Source organism: Sminthopsis crassicaudata, chromosome 4 (genome assembly GCF_048593235.1).
Source record: "Sminthopsis crassicaudata isolate SCR6 chromosome 4, ASM4859323v1, whole genome shotgun sequence".
NCBI classification, from domain to species: domain Eukaryota; kingdom Metazoa; phylum Chordata; class Mammalia; order Dasyuromorphia; family Dasyuridae; genus Sminthopsis; species Sminthopsis crassicaudata.
In genome coordinates this window covers 16,845,344-16,858,186 of record NC_133620.1, presented here as the reverse complement: position 1 = coordinate 16,858,186, position 12,843 = coordinate 16,845,344, and the positions used below count along the sequence as shown (strand labels likewise).

General features: G+C 32.2%; 1 protein-coding gene across 2 annotated transcripts in view; it reads left to right on the top strand.

Annotated features, from left to right (window-relative positions):
• FGGY (FGGY carbohydrate kinase domain containing) overlaps window positions 1-12,843 on the top strand; it is a 517,954-nt gene that overhangs the window by 88,349 nt on the left and 416,762 nt on the right. The window lies entirely within an intron of this gene.

Genomic DNA, 12,843 nt, shown 5'->3' with positions numbered 1-12,843 from the left:
TTAGGATTTATTTTACAGTTATTTTAGGGAATTTTAGGAAAACTCAGGTAAGTCCTTGCTTTTATTCGGCCATCTTGCTCTGCCTCCAAAGCACAAACTTTTCCGGTTGTAAGCCTTTGAAATTTTTTTCCCATGGTAAAATTACTATGGAGTTTTCAATCAAGAAAATGAGAGTAGCCACTCTTCCCCCAGACTTGTCTTTGGTACAAATCTTCTTGAATTGGGTCTCCTCAGCCTTATACATTCTTCCTGGTGGTCCTGGTCCTTTTCTATTTTGGCTTCTCCATGTCCTGATGCTTTTGAGCAGAACTCTGTTAAACTTTCTAATTCCCTGTCTTTGGGTGCAGTTTTGTGTTGTTGTTGTGAGGTGATTGGAGTTAATTGACTTGCCAATGATCACACAGCTTGTAACTGTTAAATGCCTAAGGCTGCTTTTGAACGCAAATCCTTGTGGTTTCAGGGCTATTACTACACTATCTAGCTTTCCCTGGGACAATTTTCTACACCTGGCATTTGGAAGACTACAAGTCTTACCTGCTTTCAAGGAACCCACTGCTTCCCTCACAAGACACTGAGGGCTTTTAATCTTTTGCAATTCTATTCCTATCTTTCAATAAATCCTCCACTGGGAATATATACAACATGCTGAAGATCTTTCTTCATGCTAAATATTCCTTAAATATGAAAGCAGAAGAGGAAAAATTCATTTAAAAATTAGCCTTAGTTATACATATATGTGTGTTTACGCACAAATAAATGCATATATACACATATCTATACGTGTGTGCATATGTATATATTATACAGATATATTTTTCTATTTGTATCTATCTGTGAGTGTGTATGTGTGTGTATGTGTGTTTATGTGTATATGGCCCCTACCAAGGAAACTTGTTATGAAAAGTATTTCCCAGTTTCCTGTTTTCCTTTTCATTTTGATTGCATTAGTTTTGTTTGTGCAAAACTTTTTAAATTTGATGTAAACAAAATTACCCATTTTGCTTCCTATGATCTTTTTTTTTTCTTGTTTAGTCATAAACTCTTCCTTCTTTATAGATCTGACAGATAAGTTTTTCTATCTTACCTCAATTTGCTTATGGTAATACCTTTTATATGTATATGATGTGCCATATTGAATTTTTCTGGCATATAGTGTGAGACTTTGGTCTAGGCTGAGTTTTTGCCAAACTGTTCTCTAGTTTTTCTAGCACTTTTGGTCAAATAATGACTTCTTGCCCCCAAAATCTTAGATCTTTGGGTTTGTCAAACTATATATTACTGTTGTCATTTATTACTGTGTATTGTATACTCAGTAATCTGTTTCACTGATCCACCTCTTAATTTCTTAGCCAGTGCAAGATTGCTACCATGATTACTACTTTTTAATATAGTTAAAAATTTAATAATATTAGATTGGCTTTCTTCACATTTTCATTGATTTCCTTGATATTCTTGACCTTTTGTTCTTACAGATGAATTGTTATTATTTTTTTAGAACTCTGTGAAATAATCCTTTGATAGTTTGACTGCTATGACTAGATAATTAAATTGATTTTGGCAGAATTGTCATTTTTATTATATTGAAAGTCTATATATGAGTAAGAAATATTTCTCCATTGTTTAGATCTGTTTTTTTTATTTTTTTTTTTTTTTGAGGCTGATGTTAAGTGACTTGCCCAGGGTCACACAGCTAGGAAGTATTAAGTGTCTGAGACCAGACTTGAACTCTGGGTCCTCCTGAATTCGAGGCTGGTGCTCTATCCACTGTGCCACCTAGCTGCCGTGATCTGTTTTTATTTTAATGAAAAGTGTTTTATGTGTGTTTGCATATAGTTCTTGGGTTTCTCTTGATAAGTAAAATCCAAAATATTTTATTTTGTATACAGGGTTTTTTTTATTTTAATAAATTTCTTTTTCTAGCTCTTCCTGCTAGGTTTGGTTGGGAATACAGAGAAATGCCTGATGGTTCATGTGGGTTGATTTTATATCCTGCAGCTTTGTTAAAATCATTAATCATTTCAACTAGTTTTTAAGTTGATTCTCAAGGATTTGCTACATACATCACTATATTATCTGCAAAGAGTGATACTTTTTTTTTCATTGCCCATTTTTATTCCTTTAATTTATTTCTTCTTATCTTATTGGTATAGTTGGAATTTCTAATATAATATTGAATAATAATGGTGATAATAAAAATCCTTCTTTCATCTCTGATCTTATTAAGAAGGCCACTTGCTCTTGGTTTTAAATAACTACTGTTTATTATTTTAGGAAAAATCCATTCATTCTTATGCTTTTTTAGTGGTTTTTAAAAGGATGGGTCTTATATTTTATCAGAAACATTTTTTGCTTCTATGGAGATAATCGCAGGGTATTTTTGGTCATTTTTGTTGTTAGTATGGTCAACTGTACTTATCATTTTCCTAATATTGAACCAACTTGACATAGTTTATGATCTTTATTTATACTATATTCTCTTTGCTAGTGTTTTATTTAAGTTCTTTTCATGAATATTGATTAGGAAAATGGATTTATAGTATTCTCTTTTCTGTTTTGTTCTCTTTGTTTCACATAACAAAACCATTTTTGTGTTATAAAAGGAATTTTGTAGGATTCCTTCTTATTTATTTTTAAACAGTTTATATAATATTAAGAGTAATTGTTTATGAAATGCTTCATAGAATTCAATTCTAAATCCATCTGGTCCTGAAGATTTCCCCCCCTCCCCCCTGCTTAGGGAGCCCATTTGTGATTTGCTCTTTTTTTTTTTTTTTCTAAGACAGAATTATTTAAATATTTTGTTATCCTCTCTATTAATTTAGAAAGCTTGTATTTTTGTAAAGATTCATCCGTTTCACTTATATTAGCTATAGTGGCATATGGCTAGACAAAATAACTCCTAATAATTACTTGAATTTCATTTTCATTGGTAGTGCATTCATTTTTTATTACTGATAATTTTTAATCAAATTATCTGATGTATGATCTATTTTTGCAACAAAACCAGCTTCTAGTTTTATTTATTAGTTCAATGGTCTTTTATTTTCAATTTTAATACACTCTCCTTTGATTTCCAAGTTTTTCATTTGATATTAATCGGTAGCTTTTAATTTGTCCTTTTATTAGTTTTTCTTTTTTTTTTTTAAGTTGCATGTACTTTTTCTCTTTCACTTATGTATATGTTTAGAGACAAACATTTTCCTCAAAATACTACTTTCATTGCATCCTACAAATTTTGATATATTGTCTGCTGTTGTCATTCTTTTATTAGAACTGTTGTTTAAGTATTTTCCCTCTTTTCTGTTAATCTGGGTAGTTTGTATTTTTTTCTGTGTACTCAACCATTTTATTTAGACAATCAGTTTTATATGGTTAGATGAAATAGACCCTGAGAATTGCTTTTCTTTTCCCTTTATTTGTTGTGAATATATCTTTTTTTTTTATTATTGGTACTGGTAAGTTGGCTTTCTTCTTTCATTTCTTAATCAAGTTAGCAATGGCATGATTATCTCCCCCCCAAAATGCTCCTAATTTATTTGGTAGTTCATTAAATTTTTTTTTACTTTAATTTCTCTTTTGATTTTCTCAATTATTATTTTAGTGTTTAATTGAGGGTATATAATTAATTGGATTTCCAGGGTTTTAAAATTTCATATCCTTAATTTGTTAATATTCTCTTTCTTTTATTGATGTTAGAGTTTAGAACTACATATTTCCCAAATTACTGCTTTGGCTACATCCCACAATTTTGGTCTGTTGTTATTACTGATTGTTTCTATAGTATTCTTTGGCCCAGCCATTCTTTAGGAATTAGTTATTTAGCTTCTAATTAATGTTTAATCTTTGCTTGAAAGGCATTTTATTAGATGTAATTATTGTTGCCTTTAAATATTTAAATATTAAAAAGCAGTTTTTCATATTTCTAGTCTCTGCATTTCTTTGTGCCCTAATAATGGTCCTTTTATGTATGTGAATATGCTATTCATAGTTGAGAAATAGCCATATTGCTTTCCTTTCTGATTCTGTATTCTCCAGAAGTCCATTATTTCCAACTTTTCAAAAAATTCTATTCAATTCCTTAACTGAATAAGCTTATGCTCACAGACTCCTCCCTACGCTGGATCAGTGTCACCAATGTGTGTGATGGATGGTTAGGCTTCTAGAATACCATTTTGCTGAATTCTGTGATTCTTTATATCAGAATGGTCATGTATTAGGACACAGACAAATTCAGAAACCTGAAGGGTTTTTGACTTGATTTGATTCCAATTTTTTCTTTTTTTTTAAATTAATTTTATAATTATAACATTTTCTTTGACAGTACATATGCATAGGTATTTTTTTTTTTTTACAACATTATCCCTTGTACTCCCTTCTGTTCTGAGTTTTTCCCCTCCTTCCCTCCACCCCCTCCTCTAGATGGCAGGCATTCCCATACATATTAAATATCTTATATTATATCCTAGGTACAATATATATGTGCAGAACCGAATTTTGTTGTTGTTGTTGTTGCAAAGGAAGGATTGTATTCGGAAGGTAAAAATAATCTGGTAAGAGAAACAAAACAAAACAAAACAAAACAAAAAAAAAAAAACAATGCTCACAGTTTGCACTCATTTCCCAGTGTTCCTTTTCTGGATGTAGCTGATTCTGTCCATCATTGATCAATTGGAATTGGATTAGCCCTTCTCTATGTTGAAGATATCCACTTCTATCAGAATACATCCTTGTACAGTTTCATTGTTGAAGTATATAATGATCCTCTAGTTCTGCTCGTTTCACTCAGCATCAGTTGATGTGTCTCTCCAAGCCTCTCTGTATTCCTCCTGTTAGTCATTTCTTACAGAACAATAATATTCCATAACATTCATATACCATAATTTACCCAACCATTCTCCAACTGATGGACATCCATTCATCTTCCAGCTTCTAGCCACTATGAAAAGGGCTGCCACAAACATTTTGGCACAGACAGGCCCCTTTCCCTTTTTTAGTAGTTCCTTGGATATAAGCCCAGTAGTAGTATGGCTGGGTCAAAAGGTATGCACATTTTGATAACTTTTTGGGCCTAATTCCAGATTGCTCTCCAGAATGGTTGGATTCTTTCACAACTCCACCAACAATGCATCAGTGTCCCAGTTTTCCCACAGCCCCTCCAACATTTATCTTTATTTGTTCCTGTCATTTTAGCCAATCTGACAGGTGTGTAATGATACCTCAGAGTTGTCTTAATTTGCATTTCTCTGATCAATAGTGATTTGGAACACTTTTTCATATGAGTGGAAATAGTTTTAATTTCATCATCTGAAAATTGTCTGTTCATATCCTTTGACCATTTATCAATTGGAGAATGGCTTGATTTCTTATAAATTAAAGTCAATTCTCTGTATATTTTGGAGATGAGGCCTTTATCAGAACCTTTAACTGTAAAAATGTTTTCCCAATTTGTTACTTCCCTTCTAATCTTGTTTGCATTAGTCTTGTTTGTATAGAAACTTTTCAATTTGGTGTAATCAAAATTTTCTAATTTGTGATCAATAATGGTCTCTAGTTCTCCCTTGGATACAAACTCCTTCCTCCTCCACAAGTCCGAGGGATAAACCATCCCATGTTCCTCCAATTTATTTATGATTTTGTTCTTTATGCCTAAATCATGGATCCATTTTGATCTTATCTTAGTATATGGTGTTAAATGTGGGTCCATGCCTAGTTTCTGCCATACTAATTTCCAGTTTTCCCAGCAGTTTTTGTCAAATAATGAATTTTTATCCCAAAAGTTGGGATCTTTGGGTTTGTCAAACACTAGATTGCTATTTTTATTCACTATCTTGCCCTGTGAACTTAACCTATGCCACTGATCAACTAGTTTGTTTCTTAGCCAATATCAAATGGTTTTGGTGACTGTTGCTTTATAATATAGTTCTAGATCAGGTACAGCTAGACCACCTTCATTTATTTTTTTTTTTTCATTACTTCCCTTGAAATTCTCGACCTTTTGTTGTTCTATATGAATTCTGTTGTTATTTTTTCTAGGTCATTAAAATAGTTTCTTGGGAGTCTGATTGGTATAGCACTAAATAAATAGATTAGTTTAGGGAATATTGTCATCTTAATTATATTCGCTCGGCCTATCCAAGAGCACTGAATGTCTTTACAATTATTTAAATCTGACTTTATTTTTGTGGCAAGTGTTTTGTAATTTTTCTCATATAATTCCTGACTTTCCTTTGGTAGATATATTCCCAAATATTTTATACTATCGGATTTGGTTCCAATCTTAAAAAAGATTTTAGATTTACTCAAATATAGGACTAATTTTCTTAATGTGATCAAGAATCTATTGTAAAGATATTGGCTACTGAGAAGCCAAAAGACTACTGGTACCTTGTTTTTCTATAATACGTGAAGACTTAAAATCAAGTTTCTTTGTTTTGTAACATAAATACTACAAATTTTTCTATCAGCATTTTAAATTTATGAAGAAAAGCAAACTGAGTTCATCCAAATTAAGTGACTTGTTCAGACTTCAAGAAGGTGAAAGATCAAAATTTAGACTAAAAATTTAGTTTTTGTTTGAGGGATGATAAGAGGAGGAATATAGGAAAATCCATGACTAAAAAAGTGAGAATCCTGGAATTCATGTCCCAAAATCATGCAGTCAAGAAACATGTGAAAACAAGAAGGGAATTGATTTGGCAATCAGAGAATCGGGCTGGATTCTCAGCCCTAGCACCTACCTTCTATACAAACTATGGCAAGTCACTGACCTCTTTTATGCCTTAGTTTCCTCAGCATTACAGTGAAGATGTGCCATTAGACAACCTCAAAGGACCTATTCAGAACATAGATATGTGATCTAATGAATTCAAAACTGACTTTGAAGAGTGAATTTTGTCATGGGCCAACCAGGTGTCTTCAAATATTTAATCTCTGTGAACTGAACCTGAGGCATTGCATTCTTTGCATGATGCAGGATTTTCAACTGAGATAAAGAAAGACAAAACAAAAACTCTGGAATCAAGTACTTCCAATGAAAAAGCAAAACAAACAAATTTGAAGATAAAGGAGAACTATATAATTGGTTCAAATTATCATCTAGAGTACTTATGATAAAACCATTTAAAAAAAAGATGCTTTCCAATGAATATTTAAAACTTCTGAAATAAATGTTTCCTATAAATAACACATTTAACTCATTCTTCCAGGTGTTGATTTCCTGCCCTTAAATATCCAGTCTTGGAGTTAAGATTTTCCTACATTTGTCTTCAGTGAGGGCTTCCTCTAGAATAACTTTTGCGATAAACTTAGAGGTCTTTTCTCTTCTGCAAAGCCTTCTTCATGTTCATGATTGCCAAGTGATTTCTACCTTGGGTATAAACACAGATGAGATTTCTTCCACCATCTATAAAAATATGAGTGATGGCTGAATCTGCCACATTCATCACATATACAAGGATTCTTTCTTCCCCCAGTAGAATCTGATAAACGTACAGGGCTGTTCTTTGAATGAAGACTTTGCCACAGTACCTTCCTCAACAGTGATTCACCAGTGTGAATCATCTGATAATTAGTGAGATGAGCTTTCAGGTCAAACCCTGACACTAATCCCATTGCTAGACTTTTCCCTTCAGTGTTGGGTTTTATGATGCAAAGTAAAACTTGTTTGACATTTTAAATCTTTATTACATTTATGATATTTATATAATTTCTCCCCTGTTCACACCCTTTGAAGCCCAATCTTGAGTTTTATGAATTCTCTTCTAACTGATCCCCATAATAAAGCTGTGTATTTGTGTATATGTCTAATGCTCAGACAGATTTGATTGAGTCTAAATTTTTTGTCATACTAAATCACATTTATAGTTCCTCTTCTCTGTGCACTTTTAAATGCCTTTTTAAACTTGTTTCAGGTTTCTATTCTGATCTACACTGATCACATTTATAGGACATCTCCTCTCGTGTACAATCTCTGATGGGTGGTGAAAAAATCACTTCTATAAAATGCTTTTACACAGTGATCACACACAAGGATCCTTTGAATTTTTGATGACTATACTTTTTTTTTAGAAATTTATATTATTTTCCACACTGATCATATTTGTAAGATATCTCCTCTCTATGGCCCCTCTGGAGACAATCACTCTTCTCAAACACTTTTCACAGACTCATTACATACAAAGAATATACAAACGTGATTGCACAATTATCAATTGTAACATGTCTTCCCTATATATACCTTTTGATATCTAGTGAAAGAATCATCCAGTGCAACACTTTCCACCCTGATTACCAATGATCATATTTGTAGAGTTTTTTTTTTTTTTTATTTTTATGTCATTCCCTAAGACTTATGTCCTTTTTGAAGATGCTTCAGTCCCAGTGTCCTGAGTGGGAGCCAGACATTCCATCAAAGAACTGTCAATTCTTGTAAATCACATAGTCCTTCATAAAGAATTATTAAGTATTTCTCACTCTAGACCCTGAAACAATAGAGAGAAAATTCACTGATCATTTTTTTTTTTTTTTTTGAGGCTGGGGTTAAGTGACTTGCCCAGAGTCACACAGCTAGGAAATGTTAAGTGTCTGAGACCAGATTTGAACTCGGGTCTTCCTGAATTCAAGGCCGATGCTCTATCCACTGTGCCACCTAGCTGCCCCCCCCCACCTAGCTGCCCCCAAATTCACTGATCATTAAGAAATAAATATCCTTTTCAGAAATTTCAAGAAACCTGGCTTGATGACCCATTTAATAAATAATTTCCTAGATAAGGAATGGTTTCTTTATATTGGATGTTATGTTCTTTTGCTGAGTCTGGAAGAAGAGAAGAATTAGGTCTTCTTTGTTCAAAAAGTATGCATTAAGTGTTACGATTGACACAAAAATACATCGACTATTTTCCATGTAACCATTACTTAATGTATATTCAATTACCAGTGATTTCACTGGAAAAATAAAATTCATGTTATGGAAATTCACTCCACTGATGCAGAGCTGCAGTATCTACTTAAGTTACAAACTGAAAGAATTACCTGGATCCCTTCCTGTAGATCAAATCACTAAGTGTCAGAGGCAAGCTTTGGTATCCAACCCATCAAGTTGGTAACTCTTTCCACTAAATATGACACTGTATCTAATAACTTTCTTCGTAAATATTTTGGGAAAGAGATCATCACCCCATGAGCATCTACGTACCTTTTCTATGTTTCATATTCTCTTGATGAACTGGTGGTGTAGACTGATTGGAAAGATGCATTTGACTATACTAAATGAGAAAGTAGCAACCAATTAATTTATTGGAATTCTAAGACCAATAGTGATTTTGCCCAAGTTCTTCTCCATTTAATTTGTTCCACCATTCTTTCTGTGACACACACACACACACACACACACACACACAGAGAGACAGAGACAGAGACAGAGATTTTAATTGTCCTATAGATTAACTCATTATCCCTGATATTTCCTAGCCCAAAAATTCTTTCTCTGAGCTCTTGAAACACAGTGACTACATTTGCATGTTGCACTCTAGGCACAGTGCCTACCTAGAGAAGATTTAATATATTCACTCATTATATTTATGATTTCATTCCTGGGGGAATTCCTGGAATGGAAGTCCCAACTATAGAATGAGAGTTTGTAATTTTAAGTCCTTTATATAAATTTTAAGTTTTCTGTAATTTTCATTACTTTGAGAACTCAAGTTTTCCCTTTTCTTCACTATACTGCATTGCCTCTCAAATAAAAAAGAAAATGCAGATGAACAACATTTATCTAAAATCTAGCTGGATCAATATAAATGAAATCCCAGAGTATATATACAGAGGAAGATACATCATGAACAGAAGACTCAACCTGTTCTTGAACATTAGCTGTATTATGAAAAGTGCTGTCTCAACAATCCCTTCTATTTCATTCTGGTAAGATATACTAGGGTATCCTCCAATTTGTCATCAAAATCTTTTCTCTCTCACATTCCTTTGGGAGATGGTTGCTTGAATTGCCCCAATACATCAAGCAGGGACAGATTAGGGCAAGAGTACTTTACCTAGGTCTGTACAATGCTTTGATTAATATTCTAATAATTGTGTTTTCATTGAATTAGTTTCCTTAATAATCCTGTTCATTTTATTTTATAAATCTAAAATCTCTATTTTGAGTAGCGGTCCACAGATTTTACCATAATACCCAAAGAAGTCCATGACATAAAAGGAACAATTAAGAAACTCTATACGAAAGGTTCAATTGACAAGGTAGAATGAGAAGTAACAAATAGTCCTGCATCCTCATTATCCCTTTCCTGGAATCAGAATTTGATATAGTATAATTTCTATATCTTAAAGTCAGCCCAGAGAAGCTTAGAAAGGCACACAGAGAAAGGTCTGAAAACATTAAGATAAAATCTAGTAAGGAATGCATATGTCAGAAAGCATTCTAGCGACCAAGAATATATAGAAGGCCAAGGCAGACAAACAAGACAGAAAAAGATCTCAGAGGAACTGTATATCAGCCCTGGGAACAGCAATAATCGCCATCTGGCAGTCATCACGAACATCCCAGTGCTAGGTCACAGATCCAGGTAGAGAGAAACATTTGAGGCCATGATCCCTAGCTATGTACTGAGAAAGGAATAAAGAGGAAAGGATCTATATGGACAAAAATAGAACTATGCAGCAGCTCTTTTTTGTGGTGACAAAGAATTAGAAACTGAAGGGATGCCCATCACTTGAAAGTGAAATGATTGGATTCATTGTGGCGTATGAATGTGATGGCAAACTTTTGATTATAAGATATGATAAGGAAAATTGTTTCAGAAAAATATGGGAAGAGTGAAAAGGAAGCACAACCAGATCATTGCACACAGCTATTGAAATCTTGTAATTATGGTTTATATATGTATGTGTGTGTACATACCTAAGCATATATGTGTATATGGTTAAAGACATAGATATATAATATACTATATTATATACCTGTATACTATATATATAATATACTATATTATGTAATAATTTTATAAATAATAATTATATATAATTATAATAAATATGTATTAATAATTTATAAATATAAACAATTTATATTATATATAATTATAAATATAAATGATTTGGAAAATAATAATTATACATAATTTAATATAATATATTATATCATAATATATATGACATATAATTTTATAATATGGTATGTCTAACATGCACATTTGCATTTATGTGTATATAGACATATATTTGCATATAACAAATATTCCAGATGTACAATAAAACATCCTGCATTGAACCAGAGAGGGTCTGGCAACTTATTTTTTCATACTTTAAAGTTGACAAGAAATCTTTCTTCCTTTTGTAAAGTAAATATTAACAGGTTGGTTATCTTCATTTTGTATATGAGCAAACTAAAGTTAAAGCAGAAAAAAATATATTGGTTTGCCACTTCTTTGGGAAATGGAAAGAGGAAGATGGTTATCTTCATTTTATATATGAGGAAACTAAAGTTAAAGCAGAAAAAAATATATTGGTTTGTCACTTCTTTGGGAAATGGTAAGAGGAAGATGACCCACAAACCATGTGTCATGTGGGTCAAACCATGGAATGAAGCAATTGATACCTGAAGTGTATAAGACTCTGCATTAAATCTGTCACATTTGTAGGGTTTCTTTCCTATATTCATGCTTTGATTCTTTATTGGTTCATGAATTCTCAACTATAAAGATTACCTTTAGACATTCAAATACTCAGAATATCTGAAAATTTTCACATTGATTATATACATATATAATGTATATTATATATATACATATATATATGTACACATAGTTTTCTTCCTATCTTCTCCCTTTGATGCATATAGGAATTTGAAAGAAATATATTTTCTCTTCTACACTGATCATTATTATTACATTTCTTCTCTGTGTGAATCCTATGATGAGCAATGAGTTGATCTTGTTGAAATAAATAAGATTTCTCTCTTATAGGGATTCTATTATGCATAATAATTTTAACATTCATAAAAAAACCCCTTTACCACACTGATATCATTTATATGGTTTGTCTTTGCTGTAGCCTTTGATGTCAAGACAAACTTGATGGACATTTATATTTTTTTTGGTCCTCTCTGTGTAGGTTTCCATATTCACTTTTGCCTTTGCTTCAACCCTAATGCTAAATTCATCCCTCCAACTCTAACTCAACTCTAAATGTCCAACCTATCTTATGCTGATATAATTAATAGATTAATCAATTCATGTGCTTACTGTTTACATTTATTCTATTTCTTCCCTATGTGCAATTTTTTATGGCAAGTAAAATTGAAGTGATCACAGAATTTTTTTACAGTCATCACATTTAAAATCATATAATGACTGTTTTTTTTTGAAAAGCAACTTTCCTCATCTATGTTACATAGATGAAATGCCTTTTAATATGGTTGCTGAGATTTTCTTTGTTTAAAACAATTTTGCCAAATTGATTACATTTCTGCAAATGATTTCTTCCATGTTTCCTTTCATGAAAGGAAAAAATCGAGGGAAGTATATTTTCTTTTTCATATTTTTTGACATTTATCCTATCTTTTCCCTTTGTGTACCTCTTGATGGTTCTGTAAATCTGATTGATCATAGAATTTTCTTTCATCTGCATCAAATTCCAGGATGTTCTCTAAGTTATTGTCTCAATTGATCAAAGACAGTTTCTTCATTTTGTGGGTTCTTTAATGAACCATTTGTTCTGATTTGTGAAAGAGAAGTTTAGTGCACTCCTTGTGATTAATTCTTTCCCATGAGTTCTCTGAAGAGCAATGAATTTTTCTTCTGAATGAAATCCTGTCTACGCTGATAACATTTG